Source organism: Gavialis gangeticus, unplaced genomic scaffold (genome assembly GCF_001723915.1).
Source record: "Gavialis gangeticus isolate Ggan-Ray unplaced genomic scaffold, GavGan_comp1, whole genome shotgun sequence".
Lineage (NCBI taxonomy): Eukaryota > Metazoa > Chordata > Crocodylia > Gavialidae > Gavialis > Gavialis gangeticus.
The window spans coordinates 258071449-258083246 of NW_017729032.1; positions in this window are offsets into that span (position 1 = coordinate 258071449).

Here is an 11798-nt window from a genome sequence, read left to right on the forward strand (position 1 = left end):
GGTATACCCAAATTCAATTTAAGCTAACTTAAATTAAGTTTGGCTTAATTTAGCTTAGTTTAACTAAATGTGGCTTGGCTTAGATCTGAAAAATAGTGAAGACATGGCAGTAAACTCTCACATGGGCTAGCTGCATGAGTAAGCAACCAGAGTCCCAGGCCATGCTTGAATAGCCTGTCTCTTCTGCTATCATTACTTGTGTTAACTACCTTGTATCTAGTTCCTGTGCTATTACCTGTAATCACATGTCCAACTGCAGTGCAGAAATCACTCCATCAGAGGGAGAAGAGTCTGATAGAAGAATGGGAGAGAGAGGAGAATGATGCCACAGACACAGAGCCTCCTCCTACAGTGTGGTCTTTAAGCTGCCATCTCCCCACCAGTGGAAGCAAAGGGACTAAGCTTCTTAACTGAACCCATCTGGTCTAAGATTTGTCTCTTCCTGGCTGTTAACCTATTTGCTGCTCTGCAGCTGAGCAGTATTTAAGCTTCTCATTGCATTCATGCCAGAAGTAGACCTGCAATCACTTTGAACAATTCTTCAGAAATATTCTAATATAATAAAAGGTTTAGTCTGTCTGTCTGTCTGTGTGTCTGTCTATAATGCTTCTGGCCAAATGCACATGCCCAGCCAAGAGGGTGGATGGTGATTGTCTGTGTGGGTCCAAGTTTGCACGGCTGCCTGCGAAGTTTGTGGTGGTGGCGAACATGCCCAGGCTTCTGGAGCAGTGCGTGCATATGTCTGTGTTCATGACAGGGACAGTATGTTTGTGTCTGTGTGTCCACGTGCAGAGAGTAAGAGTAGAGTGCACACCCATTTGTGTGCATGCATGTGTGGCCATAGTGGGAGAGGGGAGGTAGGTAGCAGGGAGAAGAGGTGGGCATGTACCCCCCAGCCCAGCAGGGTCCACCCAGCCTCCCCCACCAGCACCAAAAGGGGAAGGGGCCCCACCTGCCTGTAGCCCAGCTCCTGTGGGGGCAGGGGGCCTCCAATTTTGTGTTTGCCTAGGGCCCCAGTACACATCAATCCGCCTCTGGGGTGGGGTGGAGTGGAGTGGGGCTGGTCCCAGAGCAGGGGGGCCCAAACCCAGAGTGGCGGACTGGGGGTTCCATGGCCAGACGCAGGGCTCCATCCCCACACACCTGACCGCCAGCCCCTATCATTCTTGATGGGCAATTTGCTAGTACATATATAATAAAGTCATTGGACAATTGCAAATGTTCTTGGAACATCATAACTGCATGTGCAAATACAGACTGGAGACTGACTGGCCAAGCTGCAGTACTTCAGTGAACGACCTGAGGGTTACAGTAGATCATAAGCTGACAATGAGCCAATAGTTTGCTTTAGTTGACAAAAAAAGGCAATGGTAGGTTTCTATTAGCAGGAGAGTCATTTGCAAATCAAGGAAAATTATTCTTCTACTCTATTCAGTACTGGTGAGGCCTCAGCTGGAGTGATGTGTCCAGTTTTGAGCCCTACACTTGAAAAAGGACATGGACAGTTTGGAAAGAGTCCAGTGCAGAGCAACAAAAATTATTAGGGGCTTAGAAGACAAGACTTATAAGGAAAGTGTGACGGGGCACCAAGTCTGCCCCATCACAGAACTTCGGGGGAGTGAAGGAAAACAGAAAACTTACCTTAGCACCCAGTCCCAGGAGAAAGGGGGCAGGGCTACCCGGATGGGGGAGAGAGACCCGGATGAAAACATAAACAAAGAAAGCAGCACCTGCCAAGGGAGAGGGGAGAGAGCAGGCTGGGAGAGAGACAGCAGATGGCTGGAAGGATTTAAAGGGGAAGTAACCCAAATTTAGCTGGAAAAAGAGAAGAAAGCAACCCAGAAGAAACAGGGAGAAACTACAAGAAAGAGAAAAGGGAATGTAAGAAGGGTCCTGGAGAGAGGGGAAGATGAAGCAAGTTAACAAAGGAGGACTTTGAGTCGGTGAGTCTGATACCTGAAGACATCAAGTAACAGCCCAGAGACTTAAAATTAAGAGAAAGGAATGAGAGTGGATGGAAACTAACAAAGAGAAGAGAACCCCCCCAATGTTGATATCAGTAGTAAATACAAGGTGACCTAGGATTGCTATTTGCTTGGGACCCGTGTGGAGGAGAACAGAGCAAGCAACCAAGAAATTGAGAGTTCTCAAAGAGAGAGGGAACCAAATATATATAAGATTTTATTTATCTAAGAGAGACATAATAGTCGAGCAGAAGAGCTATTTTTGTTGAACCGCAGATATGATATCTTCCTCATCTCTCAGGACTGTGTTTATTTCTGTATCTTATTCCATCAAAGTCATGGCAGGAAAGAAAGAAAGGAAATTAACCAGTTCATATTAAAACAAGAGACAGTGACTTATTTTGCGAGAGTAGCTTAACTCTCACAGAAAGGCTAAAAGAATTAGGGTTATTTAATCTGGAGAAGAGAAGATTCACATCTTTATGAGACTTCAAATGCCTGAAGGGTGATTCCAGAGAAGATAGAGTGGGGCTTTTCTCTGTGACCATAAGGGATAGGACCAGGCTTCAAACTGGGGGCAGGAGCAATGGCCTCAAACTGCAGCAGAGGAAATTTAGGTTGAAGATTAGGAGGAACTTTCTGACTATGGAGGTGGTCAAGCTACCTAGGAAAGTTATGGTATCTCCATCTTTAGAATGTATTCAAGAGCAGGTTAGAGAGAGACACTTGACTGGCAAGGTTTAGTCAAGGATAATCCTGCCTTGAGCATGGGGTTGGACTAGATTATGGGTTGTCAACCATGGGTATGCATACCCCCGGGGGTACTTGAGAAGACCATAGGGGGTACACATGAGCAGGTGAGGATGGAGCGCTGCCATGCAACATCCTGCACACACACACTCCCGGCATCCAGCCGCATGCCACCCCCCTACTCAGCGTCCAGCCATGCACCACCCCCCATCTCCCCACCCCGCTTTATGTCCAGCCACCAGGGTACACTGATGCCAAAAGGTTGAAAACCCCTGAACTAGATGACCTCATGAGGTCTTTCTATCCTTACTTTTCTATGATCCTACGATTCCTATGATTATATTAGTAATATGCCAGCAGCCAGATGGATGCATCCTTTTGAAAAAACGTATGTCATTCAGTCAGTGAAGGAGACCACTAAAATGCAGTCAGAATGAGTGGCCATGTAGTTATGATTAGCAAATAATCATAGCAGCCAGTTCACAGTACTCCATGGGCTAAAACTGGTTTGCACAACTATTTGTTAAAGAACAGGAAATGAGGAACAAATATGTACAAACTGCAAACTGTTGATGGGTAATTTGTGCACACACAGAAAAGGGCTACGTATCACAGATAAATAATTTGCAATGAATAATTTTACTATTCAGTACAGAGGCAGAGCTTGAGCACTTGTAGAACATTATGGAAATGTATCTTTGGTCCTCATGAGACACAGAAATTTTAATTCCTGGCACTGAAGGCAGGCTCGAATGAGAATATGATTAAACTTTCATAACTGCTTGATGTTTTCTTGGCTCAATCAATATTCTTTTCAACATGCACTTGGGCTGTTTTAGAAACACCACTAATATTTGCTGTTCAATAAGTGGATTTTTTTTATTCCTACTGATGTTATCATTGGGGTAGCATTGATCACATTGGGCTCCGTGTTCATGCATTTTTAAACAATTTGATTCTCTCATGCAGAACAGAGGTTAGATGGCCATGCTGATTTTATTAGATCTTTCAGCAGCCTTTGAGACAGCTCAGATGCTTTGATATTGCCTTTGAAATGGCTGGCCGTGATCCTTCATTTGTGCAGCCTGGTATGGGTAGAATTGTTTCAGAGTGCTTCTCTTTATTGCTTCTGGGGGAGACTGAGAGGGAGATAACTACTTATTCTTCAGAAGGGCTATCCTATGGAGGGACCTGGCATGCTCTGTTTGTGCTTTCCTTCTCCACATGCCCTCATTAGTATGTGTGTTTGGAGGTTTGGGGGCTCCGTGGACCTGTTTTCACTGTTTGTGGATAAAATGTGTAATTGTAAAGGTCCTTGCAGATCAGATCTTTATGTTCAGTGTCCCTCCCTTCCAAAACATGGAGTTTATAGGCACCCAAATGCTAGAAAGAGAAAGTTGTGTAAAGGTAACTGATCTGGGCAGAGGTCTGCCATGGGGTGGGCCTGGGAGGCAGAGTAGAAAGAGATATAACAGAGAAACTGAAGAGACTCCAGCCAGGAATTATTCCTTAGATCAGTGGTGCCTGCTGGGCAGCAGGCCAGATGACTGGTGTGGGGTCAGTCCACAGGCTGGACCCAGTGCACAGGATTGATCCATGGGCCTGATCCAGTGTGTAGTGGATGCGTGGGCACGATCCAGTGCGTGACTCCAGCTCCATATGCCAGACTGGGCCCCAGTCCTGCATGCTATATCAGGCCCACTGCCCTCCCAGTGCTGCACACACTCTATCAGGCTTGCTGCCCTGGCCCCGGTCCGAGCCATGCCCTGTGCATGCCGGATTGGGCCTGCAGCCCCAGCCCCATGAGGGCCATCTCAGACCTGCCACCCCAGCTGGCCTTGACCCCATGCATGCTGAGTCAGGCCCACAGCTCTGGCCCTGCATGCACCAGATTGGGTCCTGCCTCCAGCCCTGGCCCCAGATGCGCTGGATAGTTCCAGCTGCTCCAGCCACAAGTGCCAGCCTAATCTGGCATGCGGAGTCATGCCATGTGGCTTGGAAATTTGGCAGAGGGAAGCAGTAGAAGTAACAATGTGAGGGAGCCCAACAGGCTAGATGACATAGCTCTGTGGCTGTATCTGGCATGTGGGAGGAAGGTTTAGTACCGCTACCTTAGATGGCATTGTAGCTGGCCATCAGTCCTCAAAGGGAAAGTACCGATGGGCACAGGTCTTTTCAGCGAAGTCAGATGGAAACCTGTTACCTACTAGTTCTGAAGGAGTTGAAATTGCTCAAGCTGTTATTGGCAAGCAAGGGTCTAAAAGAGCTAGGGTTTCTTAAGAAGTCTAAAGAGGAGAAACTATCCTGAGCTACAGGATTCCCCAGTGGCAGTGATCTTCAGTGGTACAGAAACAGTGACCCTCAGCAGCAGTAAGGACTTGTGACTCTCAGTGGCAGAGTCACAGTGACAGGTAGTTAGCCATGCTAGCCTGAAGTCAGTGGCAGTGAGGAGCAGTGATTGACAATGCTGGAGCGGTAGGGAACTCCATTGTGGGCCTCTCTCCCCAGCACTTGCCACTTTTGCTGCCATAAGTGGTAAACCCCACATGGCAGCTTCCCAGCAGCCTGGGCTATGTACTAGCTCCCCTGGGTCTGTTTGGCAGTAACTGTGATAGACCCCTAACAGTTTGTGGTTTCAGCTAACAAGTTAAGAAATAACACTTAAGAAGGAAGGTTTAGGGCTGTATGTGTGTCCCCTTTTCCCTTTAAGAAACCTTGTTGTAGTTGCTTATTGCTTGTGACTAAGGAAGTCCATTCACTTTATAAACCCAGTTAAAATTTATTTTTCCCAGGTTGCTGGATGGGGGGTGGGGCTCAAGTTAAAATAGAAAGTTTATATAAAACCCCTAAAGTTGAGCCCAGTCCTTGGTACTGCTCTTCAGTGCCTGGCAGAAGGGTTATGCATCTAAGAGTTAAGTTGTGACTTTTGGCATAGCTCTGGCAGGAGGGCATGGTGCAGCCAGCTTCTACCTTTTTCCACAGGAATCCAATGGTGCACAATGCCTCTGTAAGACAAATGTGGAGGGCACAATGCTAGGCATAGCTTCTCTCTTGCTCTGTGAGGAAATAATCTTTTTTCAAGTTGCTTCTATTCCGCTTTCCATCTATATAAGTGGATACTTATATCCACTTCCTGTTCAGTTGCCCACAGAAGGCGAGTATTCCCAAATACATAATATTTGTGAACCTTAAACAAGCTAGGTCATGCAAACTGTGATGAAAAGGGAAGGGTGACCTTTAGATCTTCCCGTTCTTCTGTGGCCATATCATTGTCTATTCATGAATAAACACATAACGAAGACATGGTTTTGCTGCCTATGTGGTCAATTTGATTTTTGAGGCTATGAAAGAATAGAGAAATTTACAGTGTGCTATAGTGAAAATCCCTCTTAATGTGGCTCTACAGTGGTTACTCCTGGGAAATGATTTACGGTTCTGGAAACTTAAGTACAAAAAGATGTTGACTGACTGGGGAAAGGGTGGCAAGAAATTATTCTGGACTCAGAAGCTGCAATTTATAAGGAAAGGTTAAAAGGAAAAAATACAATTTGAAGCTTGTCTAACTAATGATTTAGAGAGAATATAACTGTCTACAAGTTTCTGAAGGATGTAAACACTGGGAAGGAGGAAGACTTTTACAAGGGGCCATAACAGCCTATCATGTCCCTTCACAAAAGCTTCTCTGCAAGGAGAACAACAATTATAATTAAGTTACATTTAGGGAAGTTTGGTTTTTATTATAGAGAAATAGGACTAGAAGGGGCCCTCATGCGCCATCTAGTTCAATCCACTGCCTGAGGCAGCATTATCCCTACCCAAACCTTTACATACAAATCCATTATCTAAACCTCTTAGCAAAACTACACAGTCAACCCTGACACAGCACAATACATAACACCCTAACCTGCCACAGGTAAAGCAGGGGGATCATGGTGACAAAAGTCTTGCTGATGAAAATGTTGTTGGTATACACTCAAGGGGTACATCCAGACGAGCACAGCTGTGCGGTATGTGGCACTGCAAACATGTCTGCAGTGCCACATACCGCATGGTTAGGTGCGGTGCAATGGCATGCTGCCCGTGTCTGTGCTGCTCTGCTTTTTTTCCCATGGGTTTTTTGACCCCTGGATACCCTTCATGTATTGAAAGACTACTATCATGTCTTAAGTGTCTTTTCTGAAAGCTGAACATGCCTAACTTCTTCAACCTCTCCTTGTACCTATCTCCTTGAAACTTGGCAGGCTTTTTGGCCTCACCAGAGGCTACCATCCCTGCAGTTTTCACCCCACTGTGATTTAACACATACACGTGACATGTTTTACTTTCTAGAATTTGAGGTGCAGTTTCCCCCAAACCTCTGCACCTATCTCCTTGAAACTTGGCAGGCCTCATGCACTCAGCAGAGGCTACCATCCCTGCAAATTTCATCCAACTCAGACAAAAAACAACAAAGTTATAGAAATTTCCTTTATTTCCCCATTATACTCTATGGCTAGATCTCCGAAGCGGCTTTAAAGCTTCGGAACCATTTAGGCTGAATCAATGTGGGAAACTGATTCGGAGCTCCAAATCGGATCACTGGCATCCGCGTTGGCCGGATCCAAAAATGAATTGAATAGCTATTCACACAGGCCTACTGACCGTGTCTATGGCCTACAAAGTTAAGTAACTTTTTCACTGTAGGTGTAGATTTCAAATGTTCAGTTATACTTCATCTATGATTAAGAGGATATGGGCTATTTTTATTCCATGGAAAATTTCTCCCTGAGATAAATAGGGTGGGTTTGTCTCATTCTAAGGCTGAACAAAGACATGGCAGCTATTAAACTCTGTGAGTGCAAAGTTCTGAAATCTTGCAGAAATACTTTATCAGAAGTCATTTATTAATGTGAAGCTTCAGCTCACAGAGGCTGGAAGTTTTGTTTCACATAATTAAACGAGTTATTTCTGGCATGAAAAGGTTCTGTGCATAACTACAGAATGCAGCCTTCATTCTCTCATGCAGTTTCTAGAAATAATTATTTTGTAATTGAGTGCTCCTGTCATTCATCTAAAATACAGCATGCATTCAAAACAGCTAGAATTAACTACTGTCTGCACCTTGCCAGATGACTGATTTTTCCTTTGATGAGACTCAAGTGACAAGAGTAGGCCCATATATTTCAGGTTCTCTGTTTACTCCTATATATAAAATTAGCTTTGTGTTTACTCCAAAGACAAAATGACACACACAAAAATATTTAAAGGTCATTACAGTTGCAAATCAAACATTCAGCAGTTAGGAGATTTCGGAATGAAAATTGCCCATGCAACCTAAATTCTTGTGTGTATGCATTGTGAAATCTAAGATTCCCCCCTTGCCCTCCTGCCTGCCCAGTACTCTTGCCCTATTCAGTAGTTATTGAATTTCTTTTTCATAGATTCATAGATTGTAAGAGGCTGGAAGGGACCTTGCAAAATCATTGGGTCCAGCCCCCTGCGCCAGGCAGGAAAGACAACTGGGGTCAGGTGACCCCAGTGACGTGACCATCCAATCTCCTCTTGAAGATTTCCAGGGTAGATGATTGCACCATCTCTGGAGGGAGTTTAGTCCACAGTCTGGACACCCTGACTGTGAAGAAATTTCTCTTAGTGTTAAGCCTGAAATGGTCTTCCAGGAGTTTGTGGGTACTACTCGGTTTTCCCCAAGGGTGCACTGGTGAATAATCGTTCGCCAAGCCCTTGATGTACTCCCCTGATGTAGCAGTAAGCTGCTACCAAGTCCCCTTTCAGCCTTCTCTTCTGTAGGCTGAAGAGACCCAAGTCCCTCAGCCTTTCCTCATGTGGCTTGTCTTGCAAGTCTTTGATCATACAGGTAGCTCTTCTCTGGACTCTCTCAAGCTTTTCCACGTTCTTATTGAAGTGAGGTGCCCAAAACTGGACACAGTACTCCAGCTGTGGTCTCACCAATGCTGAGAAAAGTGGAAGAATCACTTCCTTGGTTTTGCTTGAGATTCATCCATTGATGCATGCCAGAGGATTGTTTCCCCTGCTGCCTACAGCATTGCACTGATGGCTTATGTTCACATTATGGTCTATTACAGTGTTTCCCAACCTTTTCCTGCCCAAGGCACACTTACATTAATAAAAATTTACTGTGGCACACCTGTTAAGGCATTCCCCATTCTCATACCTCATTTCTGACAGCATACTTCTGTGCTGTGTCACGCTGGTTGGGAAACACTGGTGTTTTCACCCCAGGTCCCTTTTAGTCATGGTGCTAGTCAGTTTGGCACCACCACGCCTCTAAGTGTGTTGGGGATTGTTCATCCCCAGATGGATCACTTCACACTTCTCAGTGTTGAATTTCATCTGGTTCCAATCCACCCAACTTGCCAGCCTGTCTAGGTCCGCTTGTATCTTCAGCCCATTTTCAAGCGTGACCACACTCCCCATAACTTGGTATCATCCACAAACTTGGTCAGTGAGCTCTTCACCCCCACATCCAAATCATTGATAAAGATATTAAAAAGCACTAGGCTGAGCACTGACCCCTGAGGGACACCACTGGCCATTTCTTGTGAGGACAACACAGATCCATTCATGAGAACTCTCTGGGTACTACCTCACAGCCAGCTTCCTACCAACCTAACTGTCAAGCAGTGAAACCCGCAATCCTCCAATTTTCCCATGAGAACATCATGGGATACCAGATCAAAGGCTTTTTCATAGATTCACAGATTCATAGACGCTAGGGCTGGAAGGGACCTTGGAAGATCATTGAGTCCAGCCCCCTGCCCCAGGGGCAGGAAGTCAGCAGGGGTCATAGGATCTCAGCAAGATAAATATCCAAATGTCTCATCTCCGGTGGCAGTCTATTCCAAACCTTGGGGCCTCGGACAGTAAAGAAGTTCTTCCTTATGTCCAGCCTGAAATGGTCATGGAGGAGTTTGTGATGTTCGACCTTGTCATCACTTGGGGTGCTCTGGTGAACAAACGTTCCCCCAGATCCTGGTGAGCACCCCTGATAAACTTACAGGTGGCCACCAGACCACCCCTTAGCCTGTGTTTTTCCAGGCTGAAGAGTCCCGTGGCTCTCAGCCTCTCATCATAAGGTCTATATTCCTGACCTCTGATCATGCTTGGATATAGTTGGATATTTATCTTACTGGGCTCTCCTCTGCACTCTCTCAAGCTTCTCCACATCCTTTTTGAATTGTGGAGGCCAAAACTGGATGCAGTACTCCAGCTGCGGCCTCTCCAAGGCCGTGTACAATGGGAACTTTTTAGACATCTAGGTATACAATGTCGATCTCCTCTCTCTTATCCAGGTAGTGAGTTACCTGGTCATAGAAGGAGAGGAGATTGGTAAGACAAGACCTGCTCATGACAAAGCCAGGCTGGCTGTTGCTCAGAATCATACCTTCTGCAAGTATATTGCACATAGACTCCCTGATGAATTTTTCTAGGATTTTCCCTGGGATAGAAGTTAGGTTAATTGGCCTATAGTTGCCCAGATCCTCTCTCCCCCCTCTTCTTGAAGATGGGCACAAAATTGGCCCTCTTCCAGTCTTCAGGGAACTCCCCCAAGTGCCATGAGTTTTGGAAGAGTTTTGCCAGAGGTCCTGCAATGACTTTAGCCAACTCATTTAGCACTCTTGGATTAAGTTCATCCAGTCCTGCTGACTTATAAATGACTAACTTTTCTAACTGATCACACACCAGCTCCATGTCAACAGTAGGAAGGCAGGCATTCCCACCATACCCATTCTGAACCTTATCTAGTATAATTTTCTCCTTAGTCCAGTGAAATACCAAAGCAAAGCAGTCATTCAGCAGTTCAGTTTTCTCCTGAGTGTCAGTAACCAGCTGTCCCGAGGTGTTAACCAGGGACCCCATGCTTCCATTTGTTTTCCTCCTGTTCCCTACATATCTAAAGAAGGACTTCTTGTTGCCCTTGATTTCTGTTGCTAGTTTAAATTCAGTCACCACCTTAGCCTTTCTAATCTGCTCCCTACAAGTGTGGGCTGTAGTTATATAGTCCTCCTTGGGGACTGTCCCAAGCTTCCATTGTTTGTATGCCTCTTTCTTTTTTTTCACATGGACCATGATATCCTTGTGTAACAGGGGGACCTTCCCGGGGCCAGTTTGATGTTGGCCCACCCACCTATCCCTGGGCTAACCACCCGCCTCTCTTGCTTGCCACACCTTGATGATACATAATTATGGTATAGTCAATTAGGCGGGAGGCTGCCCATTTTGCACCCCGATGTTTAGGGGGATCTCCACAGCTCTGTTCCACCCCTACACTGTGGCCCAAGCCTCATTGATGGCATCTCAGGCAGCTAAACTCAACTGTCCCATTCACCCCATTCACTGTGGTCCCCTCTCTGGGACCTTTGGGTCCCCCTTAGGCCCTGGCCCCGTCTTAGGCTGGTTGGGATCCTGAGCCTTGTGCTCTCTGGACATTCCTTGCAGTGGGCCCCTGGCCCTTCAAGCCCTCTTAGGGTCCTGGCCCCAGCATGGGCCAGTCAAGGTCCCACAAGACAAGCCTGACCTGCTTTCCTGCTTTTTCCCTCACAACTCCTCTGGATCCCATGAGCCTCAGGCCTCTCATTGGCCTGGGCTTTCCCCAGCTAGGACTGTGCAGGGGCTGGTAGTTTTTAGGTGCCCCCAACCCACCTTTCACTGGGGTGGTAACAGGCCTGGCATTTCTGGGGGACTGTTTTGCCACAAGCAGCCCACCAGACCACCCATTCCCAGCAGGGTGCAGTTTTAGGTTATGCCCAGGACCTGGAGCCTCCTCTACCCCATAGCCCCAGCCCATAAACCACCAAACTGTTCCTGAGCCTCAGCTCCGCCGCCTGATATCTCATACGGCTTCCAGCAGCAAACTGATGCTTCACCCTATATATATCCTGGATCTCAAAAATGGCCATCATACTCAAGCACCCGGCTGCTGCCTGCTCCAGCCCTTAAAGTGGCAGGCACCAACAGTGTCCTGCCACACCCTAGTAAGCCAAGAGGGCTTACGAGACCTTCTGGTACCTTTCCTCCACATGGGAGGAAATGGACTTCTTTTGTGCTTCAAGGATCGTGTCCTTG